The sequence below is a fragment of the Geospiza fortis genome, unplaced genomic scaffold (genome assembly GCF_000277835.1).
Source record: "Geospiza fortis unplaced genomic scaffold, GeoFor_1.0 scaffold55, whole genome shotgun sequence".
In the NCBI taxonomy this organism is placed as follows: domain Eukaryota; kingdom Metazoa; phylum Chordata; class Aves; order Passeriformes; family Thraupidae; genus Geospiza; species Geospiza fortis.
Window position 1 is genome coordinate 2,267,099 of NW_005054308.1, and position 11,897 is coordinate 2,278,995.

Sequence of the window (11,897 nt, forward strand, 5' to 3'; positions counted from 1 at the left end):
ATTTTGGGCTTATGCAGGAGTGAGAGGACTCTGGCTTGTGGGCACCTTGAATTTACTGATAACTAATCTCAAATGAATTTTCCCCAAGTTATGAAATGCACGGCACCTCTAAGGCTATTGTCCCATCTGGCAGGAGATCTTGAATCCCCACTCTGCCTTGTACGAGCCTCCATTAAGCAGTGTAAAATCACTCTATTTATAACTCATTTTAGGGTCTAAATCTCAGGATGAAGCTGAAATGACTAGAGCTTCCTGGAAGGCAGCCAGGATTTGTCTTGCCCTTTTCATTTGCCTATTGAAGAATAAAACCTTCAATTAGCACAGAAAAAGTAAGGTAGGGTGGGGTGGGGGGAATAAACAAGTTAGTGCTGGAGGGGGAGAAAAGCTGCTCCTGTGCCACAACCTCTTTTTGAAGGTTTTACAGATAAGAGGTTGCCTTGGGGTCTGGTGTGGAGAGGATGTCTAGAAGAATGATTTTGGGATTTGGTAATCCAAACCCCTTTCTAATCAGGCCTGGTATTCCTATTCCAACTGTACATTGGCCTCCCTTCTCTTACTGTTAAATTAGGTTTTTTTCCCTAATTTCTTGAGTTATTAATTATTGCTAAAATGAGGTGTGAGAGCAGAGCTTGATGTGTGTTGTTTGATGGCAAATTCCAGGTTAAGCTGAAAACAATTTCCAGACTCAAGGAGCTTCCAAATACAGCAGTGACTTGATTTCTTGGGTTTGCAGTAGTTTCTGTTTGGTTTTTCACTGCAGACTGTTTTCCTCAGCTGATTTTCTACCAGACTCTGCCCTCCAAACCCTGAAAATTACATATTACACCACAAGACCCCTCCTCTCTCCACTGCAGCACTTGCATTTAGTGCAATTCTCTCTGGAGTTACTCATTTGCCTTGGTTATTACTGAATAAAACCTTCTCTCACCACCAGCTCCTTCTGCTTCATTCTGCCAACAGTGGCAATCCAATGTTTGTAAGGTAATTGCAGCTTCTGTGACTTGTGGTGTGAAAAAGGCAATGGCAGCATTGTGGAAGGAAAGCAAGAGGATGATTTGGGCACTGAAAAGAGAAAATGTACCTGTTTGCAGACAGTCAAATAACCAAGAGAGGAGAAAAATGAAAAAATTTGGGGTCTAATAGTCTGGTAGAGTGAGCAGTGTGGAGGTGAGTCTCTGTCCTCTGCTGCAGGTTCAGGCTGGGCTCCATCAGGGTCCTGGCCCCTCCCTGGCTGGTGGCAGGTCAAAGGCCACCATGGACATGTCACCTCTGAGTGGTTGACACTGTTGATGTCTGCACCAGCTAGCTCATCTTTGGAGACTGATGCTGACGCTTCTAAAGGAAAGCAGACCTGGGATGACTGGCATCTCTATAAGGGACTTGAGAATTTTGCAGAACACTCCATCCTGCTTCTGACAACAGCATCACTTATTACATTCCTTGCTTTACTGTGGCTTTGCTATAAGTTTTGGGATCAAATGGGCCCCAAATGTCCCCTGACCCAGTGTGCTTTTCCTCCACTTTGTGTCTCAAGCTGCAAATGTCACATCCTTCTGTTGCAAAGTGATAAATCACTGCTGCCTTCTGACCATGGAGATGGTGGAAGGCATGATTAAAATCCTGTTGTTGCTGGCTTGCAACAGGTTTTTTGGCATGTTGAAGGAAGCAAGCTTTGTAATGGGTTAATGCCCCTTTTTCATAAGCTTAACATTAAACATATGCTTAATAACTTTGTTTTCTCAAAGTGGGGCCTGCAGTGAGTGACTGAGAGCTGGACTTTTCCAGGCTCTTTGCTTTCACTGACTCTTTCTATAATGTTGTGGAAAGTCATTTAAATGTCTCTAGTATGTAAGTTTACCCAACTGTAAAATTGGGTATAATAAGGCTTGCTTACTTTACAGCTGAGGTTTAATTCAATAATGTTTGTTGTGAGTGTCAGATCTCATCTAGGAGGTATAATAGGAAAGGTGTTATAAATGGGCAGCACGGGGGGATGTCCATTAGCAAAGCCATTGTTATAAGGAAAATCTCACTGGAACAGAACACAGAAATCAAACAGCAGCTGACAAAATCAGATAATGATCTTGTCTGTAAAACATAACCTTCCAGATAATGAGATGAAGGTGTTAGGAAGGGAGTTGGTGTGACAGAATGACAAGTGTCACTAAGTGCCTGGAACCAGCTGTGTGCCAAACACAGCCCCATCCCACCACCGGGGCTGCTGGCATGGACCTGCCTGCTCCTGCCCAGCCCTTTGCCCTCTGCACTTCTGCTCAACGTGGCAGGAAGACTTTTTAGAGTAAAGCAGAAACCACATGATGGGTTGGGAAATCTGCCTGCTGCACACTCATCTAGACTCCAAAAATGCCAATAAGAGCAATACACTTATTTTAGCTCAGCTGCCCTCTGGCAGTTTTGTTATGCTGAACACCCCTGTTGAACAGTGTATATAGTTTGTTTGAAATGCACATTTATCACTTTCATGGGTGATTTATAATATGAAGCACGTTGAAAGAATTAGGATTGTGGTTTGTCCTGCTATAAAGGTTTTTGTTTGTGTTTGTGCTCTCAGTGCCTGCTCACTGCAGAGAGAATCACCAGGGGGCTTTGGGACGTGGTGTTCTGCTGGAAGATGTTGGTTTTTATTAAACTCCTCTGTGTTATGTTAAAGGCTGGAGGATGGCCAAGCTGGCACTGTCTTGGTTGGCACATGGAAAAATGCATTGCATCAAGGTGACAAAAGTCCAAAAAGTGGTAGTGATAGGGTGATGAGGGATAAATTGCTCTGAATCTAGGTGACAATAGAATCAGCTGTGGGCACTGTGCGCTGGGTGAAATGCAGCTGTGCCACACCCAGAATCTGGTTCCTGCATGGATAGGCAAATGTTTTTGGTGTGGTTGGAGTAGCCATCTTTGCTTTTCTTCATCACTCAGGTGTAATCATTAATCTAAATAATCTAACTGAGGATATGAGGACCCAGTTTTGACTCTACCAGGGATGTTGTGAAACTAATGCTGTGCAAGACAGCACGTCTCCCCAGGACTGCTCCTGCAGAAGCAAAAGCTCTATCCAATGCTTGAACCAAAGAGGTTCCAATTTGGCCATAATTTGCCCAACAATTACTTTGTAACATGGAAACCCTGAGGCCAGATAGGCCTTTCTTATCCCCCAACACTCTGTGGCTTTCCTGCCTTAGGTGTTTTCTTTGTTGTGTTTTGTTCACAAACAAAATTGCCTTAGTCCAGGTGAGTATTTTAGGTTTATTTTGTGAACTATGTGGTTTTCAAATCACTTGGTGTGAGTTGTCGTAATGTCCAGAAGCTGTAGCTGTTTAAATTATAATTATCAGATCAATCAGGCAATCTGGAAAAGGTGTTCTCAGAGAAAAAAAAAATCTTTCTGGTTCTGCTTTTCTAATGAACTCAACAGCTACTTGCTCTTACTGTATATTACAGTCCTTTTTTTAAACTTCTATATTTCATGCTTCCACTACACAGCTCTTTGTTTCCAGTGTTAGGAAAATGTGGCCTACTTCTCAAAAATTAAGGGCTTCTAAGGGCTTCAATTAAACCTGACTTACTGAAGAATTTCCTCTACCAAGGAACACATCCTCTGCTTCTTTTTCCCAGCCTCTACATTGGAGAGTTCTGCTGGGAAAGGGCTGTACCACTGACTTTGATCGTTGCTATTTTACTCATAAAAGTGTCTCCTCTGTAGATTAATCTTCCCCTTGCATGTTGACACAAGCCAGGGACTCAGTGCCTGGGATGGAGGGGGGAGTTCCCTTGTGCCTGGCTCTGCACAGGGCTCTGATGGGGATGTTCCAGAGACCCCTGAAAGCTGCTGGCCAGGGGCATACTGAGGGGCTGGGCTGAAATGTGCCTGACAGATCCTGTGTAAATGCCCTTCAGCCAAGGCTGCCTCTCACACACACAGTGGTAGGATAAAAGACAGTGGATAAGAGAATGACAGGCTAAATAAGCAGACAAAAATAACAAGTTTAAATTCAGCCAGGGCTCAGATTTCAATCTGAGAGCACAATGCATTTCATTGCATTAAGGGACAAGAGATAAAACAGGTCTCATCTCTTTCACAAGTGCAGCACACTGAACATGGAGATCAGTCAGCAGTCCCTCCATGTGTGAGGAAAGGGCTGGGCCAGCAGGGCCCTTTAGTGACACAGAGCAAGACCCAGAACAAGACTCAGAACTGGACTGTGGCTACAGGGACCTGGCACACGTGAAACCTGCTCTCCTGGGGTGATGCTGATGGTACTGTGGAGCTCCAGCTGTGTCTGCAGGCAAAATGCAAATGGGAATGCCTGGCTGTGCCAGAGGCATGGTGCCCAGCCAGAGTGGTTCCCAAGAGATGGCTTAAAATTGAAGATAAATCAAAGGTCTTGGAGCTCAGGAATGGGCTGAATAATATTGCTGATAAAGGGAACACCACAGAGTTCTGACCAACAATTCCTTTTGCTGTTTCTCCCAAAACATTATTTCTGTCATGGCAATCTGTTTAAAGGTGCTGCTGCTTCCCGTGCTTTCTCCCTCCTTATTTATTTTGAATGTTGTTTAATGTTTATCTCACTATCCAACTGACCTTTCACTTTTTCTCTTGGTTTTAGGACAATCTCTGGATTCCCTTTGTCCTTGGAGCGGTGTTGGAGAGCCCACGTGTGCACCCCAGTCTGTCTGTGCTGTTCATCCTGTTCCATGGGAGCACTGAGGAGCCTTCAGCTGCCTGCCCAGCTCTTTCCTCCTGCCAGCCTGGCAGGGACCAGCAATGCCCATGAGCAGGTTGTCAGAGGTGAAACACAAACTTTTATGCACTCTCTGTAAGTGTTAATGAACCTTGTAAAGCAAAAGCTCAGTGAAGAATATCAAGCCCCAGCTGTTCTCCCAGGGGAAGATAACCTGGCAGAAATAGCACATTTGCTGAAAGACTCTTCCATTTCTAAGGCTGCTGTGGATGTATAGGAGGTGCTTGAAGAGGGAGATGCTTGCAAGGGGATTGCTACCCTTGGAGAACTAGCTTCCTTCCAACATGGTGATTATTTTTAAAAATGTCTTCTTTTCTCTCTTGCTCTTTTTTCTTTTAAATTCCTAGTCACTGCCCTCAATTCCCCTCCAGTGTTCTTTCTGATCTCTAGGGGGGGAACCCAGTTTTATCCATGCCACAGAGGCATACCCACAGAAACACGGGGTGGGTCAGGTTGGAAGGGAGCACAGTGGCTCAGCTGGCTCAGCCTCCCTGCTCAGGCAGGGCTCCCTGGGCACACTGCACAGCATTGCACCAGATGGTTCTGCAAGGGCTCCAGTGAGGGAGAGGCCACAGCTGCTCTTCCCACAGTTAGACTTTGGAACTAGTTTGTGAGACTTTTCTGGGCAGAATCAGGTTTCCAGTAGTGCATATCAGTGTGCTTCTGGAGAAACTCAGAATTTTGTTCCCTCCCTTGACTGACTAGAGCTGACATAAACACTGCAGCTGACATTTCTGAAGTGATCATAGAGAGCACTTGGAGCTGAGCTGAAGGGCAAGGATAAGAGAATATCCACTGCAGCAGAGGATGCTGCCAGGTGCAGATGGCAAGTCCTAGGACAAAGGCAAAATGAAAGATAGAGGAATGGAGTGACACTATATGGGAAAATCTCTTTATTTTGAAGTCAATAACAGAAATGTTAAGGCTAAGCAGCCTCTCTGAGTTAGTTATTAATAACCTACAAATGACAATGAATTCACACTGCTAGCCTAGCTGCTTGCAGCTCTCTTGGTGTGTATCTGTTGTGTCAGTTAAGGTGGACATGTTTATTTGGGTTAAGTTACAGGAAAGAGGCAGGTGTATGCTCTTACAAGCTACCCACTAGTTCAACTGTTCAAACAAAAAATTTTCTTCTTTCACTCTAAAGACAACAGGAAGCCCTTTAGTTCTTAAAGAAAAAAAATGTCCCAGCTTAATATAAAATATTTTTGGCATCACTAAAGATCTACTATCATCAATTATTTCTTTATAGTTATGAATTGTCACCGTTGCAATTTTTACATTGGATATTTTTAGAGATATAGAAGATATTTCTTTCTGATTCTGTTTTGTTTTAGTAAATTGCAAGTTGTGATTTAAGTTTCTGCATTCAGGTTTATTTCTGTCTCCCACTGGGATAATATAATCAACAATAATTACTATTGTTTTCATTTTTAAGAGAGGATTGATGAACCAGTTCACCTACATGTTCTGAATGAAGTTAAATTAAATACATCTTTTAAATACATATTTTGATAGTTCTTTTTTTTTCTTTAACAACAAAAGGATATTATTTAGTACAAGAACCAAAAAATGAGAAACCCCAAAGGTGAATTTCTTATTGTACAAATTTCTGGACAGTAAATGAATGAATACCCTTTAAGTGAGGATGGATTCTAATCTTTCTTCTGCAGATGAAGTGCCCATAGGTTAGTCATGAGACTGAAAAAGGCATCTATGTCCTTCATCTTATGAAATCTTATGAATTATCTGACTGGGGATCACTAGATGGGCTTCAACACATCTTGAATGCGTATGATGGCCCATATGTTTAAAATTTGTTCATGTAGCCATATGTTGAAAACTTCCCCAAATGCTACTTCTTATTTTTAGGCTGTTTTTAAGTTTTAAGAAAATGACAGTCTAATGTTGTGACCCCTGTTACTTCAGACTGTGCCAAACATATTGTAGTCAGCTACTCCACAGTGACCCCACAGAGATGGGAAGTGTAGGAGTGAATGTTAGGGAGGCAGAGAGAAAAGCCTGGCAAGTGACTGCAGGGAGGAAAATGGAGAAAAGTGTTTGGAATGTGCTGTGATGCTGTGATTATTATCTTTCTCTTTTCCTGATAATAATTGTGCAAAAATTTTAATTCAGAAAGGGAGGATATTATAATTGTTGACCAAACTGTAATCTCTCTGTATAAAATGTTGCAGATCATCAGCATAAAACTCTCTCCATATGCACACCACTATAATTTTATATTCTCATCTTTAGGGGTTGTTCATGTTCTTGCATGAATTAAGTCTCTTTCTGTATAAATGATTAGATTATGGACCTCTTTTAAGGTTATCACCTTCCTTTTGAACAAAGCAGATTTGAGTTTAAACTCAGAAATTTTCAGTTGTCACTTCCAAAGTGGCACCCACAGGTGAGCCATGCTGGACCAATTACACAACAAACAGATAAAAGAGGTGGTAGGAGCTCCCTCCCACACCTGCATGTGCTTGCAGTGGCTACTAAAGCTGAATGAATAATGCAAAAAATGTGTCTTTTCTTCTCCATTTCCTGCTCAAGAGCACAGTATATGCTCATGTTGGGAGGGAAATGCCATTTTCCCATCTCTTTGTGCAAGTACTGAGCAACTTATGCTGAAACTGAAAGGCAGCGACACAAAAGTGTGCAAAGGAAATCACTTTCTGAACTCAAATATGTTAGAATATGAACCATAGCAATGTAAAATGTCTAATCCCCCTATCAGTGCTGAGTCTTTAGTCTAAATGCTAAGTGGAAACACTGTGTGCAGAATTTAGACCCAGGACTTGAACCTGATAGGGGATTACCTATCTAATATGACAATGAGAAATAACCAGTGTTACTAGGGTTAACAATTAGAAAAACTTTCTGGAGGGAGATTTAAAAGCTCATACTTCTGAATCTAAATCAGTATTTGTCTATGCCTGCAGTGAACAAACATAGAGTCAGAGAATGGTTTGGGTTGGAAAGGACCTTTAAATGTACCTGATTCCAATGCCCTGCCATGGGCAGGGACACCTTCCACTATTCCAGGTTGCTCCAAGCCACATCCAAGCTGGCCTTGAACACTTCCAGGGATGGGGCAGCCACAGCTTCTTTGGGCAACCTGTGCCAGGGTCTCAACACCCTCACAGGGAGGAATTTCTTCCTAATCTCTAATCTAATCCTGCCCCCTGTCACTGTGAAGCCATTGCCCCTTGCCCTGTCACTCCAGGCCCTTGACAAACTCCAACACAGAACAGACACAGCACCTGGATAAAGGCTTCAGTTCAAGTGGGACATGAACTGCAGCACTGATTAAATGAGGTTTAATACAGCAATCAGTTAATAGGTAAGTGCACTATGGTCTCTGTGCCCTCTGCACTGACACCAGAGAACCAACACTCTGCTTTTGTGTCTGTCTGACTAAAGCAGTCTGAAGGTAATTTTTCAGGAGTGAGTTAGAGTCACCACAACATAATTAGCACACTGCCCCAACATATCAAGGCCTCCAATGCTTTAAATATTTTGCAGTTTTACTGCCAGTAATGAAGTTAATGTCAAAATACGTTTCTTTGATGCTTAGGCACGTTTCAAACACTCACCATCAGACTGATACATCTAAACAAACAGAGAAAATTAATTTATAGAGCTGTTAGCAGAAATGTTTGGAAAACATAAAACATGATTTATCTGCTATTTCCTATAGCAAAGTGAAGCTTTACATGTTCTCTGCTGTACTGCTTTGTTCTGGCCATCCCTCATGGCTCCCTGGGGCTTGGCTGGCCCAGGATCTGACTGCCCAGTTCTGACAAAATTGGGAAGTAATTTATTTTTAAATTCGAGTCATAATTTAAAATACCCTTGGGCAACACTATGAGGCTTTCGGGACTCTTCTGGGGTTAGCAGCTTTAAAAAGCCCAAAATCAAATTATATTCCATTTAACTCCATTTTATGTCAATCAAGCTATTTAATGGACAGGTTTTGTTTTTGGTTTAGATTTTTATGCTGTAAAAACACTAGTCAGACATCTCTAACAAAGAAAAAAATTGTTTCAGCTCCTGCTGCAGGTGAATATCTGTCATTTGAAGAGCCATCATGGGATGAAGCTCTGCCCAGTGATGGAGCATGTCAGCCCAAATGTCACCACTCAGCGTGTCCAATGACCTGGAATCAGTGCTGTTCTCCCTCAAAGAGCTGGCTAAAGGTCTGCAGGTACCTTTGGAAATGAGGGCTCTGACCATAAGGGCAGAGTGAAAGAAAGAAGGGGTTGGGAACTGGAGGTGAGACAGAAATCCTCCTTCCTCCTTGCTCTTGTGATACACGAATCAGCTGGGCGCATTCTATTTGGGGTGAGATTTGTTTGAGATTTGCTCTGTTGACCTGAAAGCAATTTTTTCTCCATCTCAGACCTGAGGGAAAACCCAGTGAGAGGAGTTGTTCTGGGAATTATATATTGGAATAAAGGTGTGTGTGTGTGTGTATATATACACATATGTATGTATGTATGTATGTGTATGCAACTCCTGAAAACCCTTGTGGCATCCTGCAGAGTTGGAGTTGAGAACAGCCCCCCCAGACAGTAGCTTTGATTTATGCCTTGGAGAGGCACCACAGTCAGCAGGAGCTCAGCTGAACCCAGAAGATATTTTGCAGCAACAGCTTGCCACAGGGGCGCCTCATGTGGGAGTGCTCTGCAGGTCCCCCCTGCTCATGTGCCTGGGGTTTGTTTGGGCTCTGGGAGCTCTGGCCATCATGTGCTTCCCTGCTTGGTTCCTGGAAAGTCTTTTCATATCTCTGGCTCAGTTTACTCAGCCACAGGACTGCCTAGTACCTCTTGGATAATGTTAATGCAGCTTAGGAGGAGCTTCCCAGTGCCCTGGGATGAGTGGTGCCACACAAATGCCAAGTACTTTTATATAATAAAGCACTTAATAACTAAGTGTGCCTCTTAGAGAAGAAAATCCATGAGGAACTCTGCAGTGGAGAGGGCACTTGGTTTTCTATTGCTGTCAGTGCTCAATGAGTACCCAGGAGAGCTGTTTGAATTGAGCGTGGTATCTTCCAGGGAGATCAGGGTACTTCCAGAGGGGTTTTGCTCAGAAACCTGTGAAGCTTCTGTTCCTGTAGCTTTTGACAGCTTATAGCTTTCTCTATTTCTGTCATAATCATTCATTAGGTTTTGTCAAACTGTTCCAATTGCTATGGCAACTCTAATGAAATCTTGCTCTCTAAATAGCCACACCAATTTTATCAGGTCAGAATCTGCCTTTTCCAACTAATTCACTACCTTTTGAAAGTACTTTTCCCTCTGTAGAGAGTTTGCAGCCAGAAGGAGCCAATTCTTAACCCAAATATTTTTTTCTCTTTTCAGCTTAAACCAAATGTCGGATTTTTTATTTTTAAATCAGGTGTGTAGTCCACTAATGTTTGTGGAAAGACAAACCCTCTGGAGAAGCAAGCTGAAGCCTGTCTTGTTCCTGTGATGCTCCTGCTGGCTGACCTGAGGATTTGGAGCAAGGCAATGAAAATTCACCATCATTACAATCCAGCACGAGTAAGATTTCTCTGAAATGCTCTATAAATCCAGAGAGAGGGTGTAGTGTGTATTTTATGATAAAATCTCTACTATTTCACTGCAGTAAGACCTGATCTGGCTTGAATTCAAGGCCCCAACAAGGCAGTCTATATTATATTTGCTGCACCCTGAGGCACTTAGTCAGCCCTTTCCCATGGAAATCCAGGACAGAATTTTGCAGTACCTTTGTTGGCATGTGAGTGGGTCTATAATTGAATAGTAAAGGTCTCTTTTTACTACTTTCCTTCTGGAACAATATCTCCTGTGCAAAAGCAAGATTTTCTTCCAGTTTCTGCCAATGAATGAGTTCTTTAGGGTGTTTAATTTAAAATAATTTGTTTCAGTTTATTGGTTGGAAGGAATAAGATGAAAGTAAAAGATGAGTGGCACGCTCTGCCCTGAGTTTCAGCTGCAGCCAAACAGCATCAACAGATATTACCCAGCTGGACAGAGATTAAATTATTCTCTTTGGCTGGACAAAGAGGTTTTTGCTAAACGAATGACTGAAGCCATACCTATAAATGACAGCACCTTAATAATAAAACCACCATATTTCACAAGTTTTGAACAGAAAGCAGGGAAATGTGGAATGAATTCGGCAGCTGAAATAGTTTGCCTGATGTGTATTGAGGTACTTTGAAAGGGTATTGTGAAACTTCCATTATATCTTCCTACATTTTACATGAGCAGACACCTTCCTCTTGCCTAGTTGTATATGTTTCTCCACAAAAGAAAATGAAAAAACTTTTTCCTTGCTTTTGGAGAAAAATGGTCAAACACCCTCTGAGACAGCTGCTATGCTCCCAGATCAGAAAACTGCCTAATAAGCACAATATTATGAAGTCTAGGCTAAAATACTGTTTTCATTTTGCTTGAAGACCCTCATCAACTTCAGCACTGTAATTTCATTAGGGATGGAATTTTTGAAGATATTTAAGGAATGGAGTGGAGGCAGAGACCCAAGTTTTGCTAATACACCATGCAAGTTTCATACTTCACTTTTCCCCCTGTTGCTCATATGCTGTGCTGCCCTTTATGCCCTGCTCCCACAGCTTTGGTGGCACTTTGTGTTGATTGTGCGCCCTCTGGCACCTGTGCTGGCAGAAGACTCAGCACAATCATTTGGGAGTGGTGGTTCAGGCTGGATATTAGGAAAAATTTCTATACTGAAAGACTGATTAAGCATTGGAACAAGCTTCCCAAGAAAACAGAGGAGTCACCATTCCTACAAGTGTCCAAAAAATGAGTAGAGATGACAATCTGTGATATGCTTTAGTAGGAAAAGTGGTGTTTTGTCAAAGGTTGAGCTTGATGATCTTGGAAATCCTTTCCAACCGTAATGATTCTATGATTCACCTACCCAGAGGATGGCATTACCCAAATGTCATTGCCATCCTCTGTAGAATCTTGCCCTGTGCTCTCAAATAGGTGTGAGGAGTTTGGGAGGCAGGAGCAACACCCAGTTTACAATGGTAAAGTGTGATCGGAATGCAGCAGTACTCAATTACAGAAGTAAAGTTGGGTTGGAGAAGCAAGGGGATGTTGGCAACCTGGTAGAAATGAG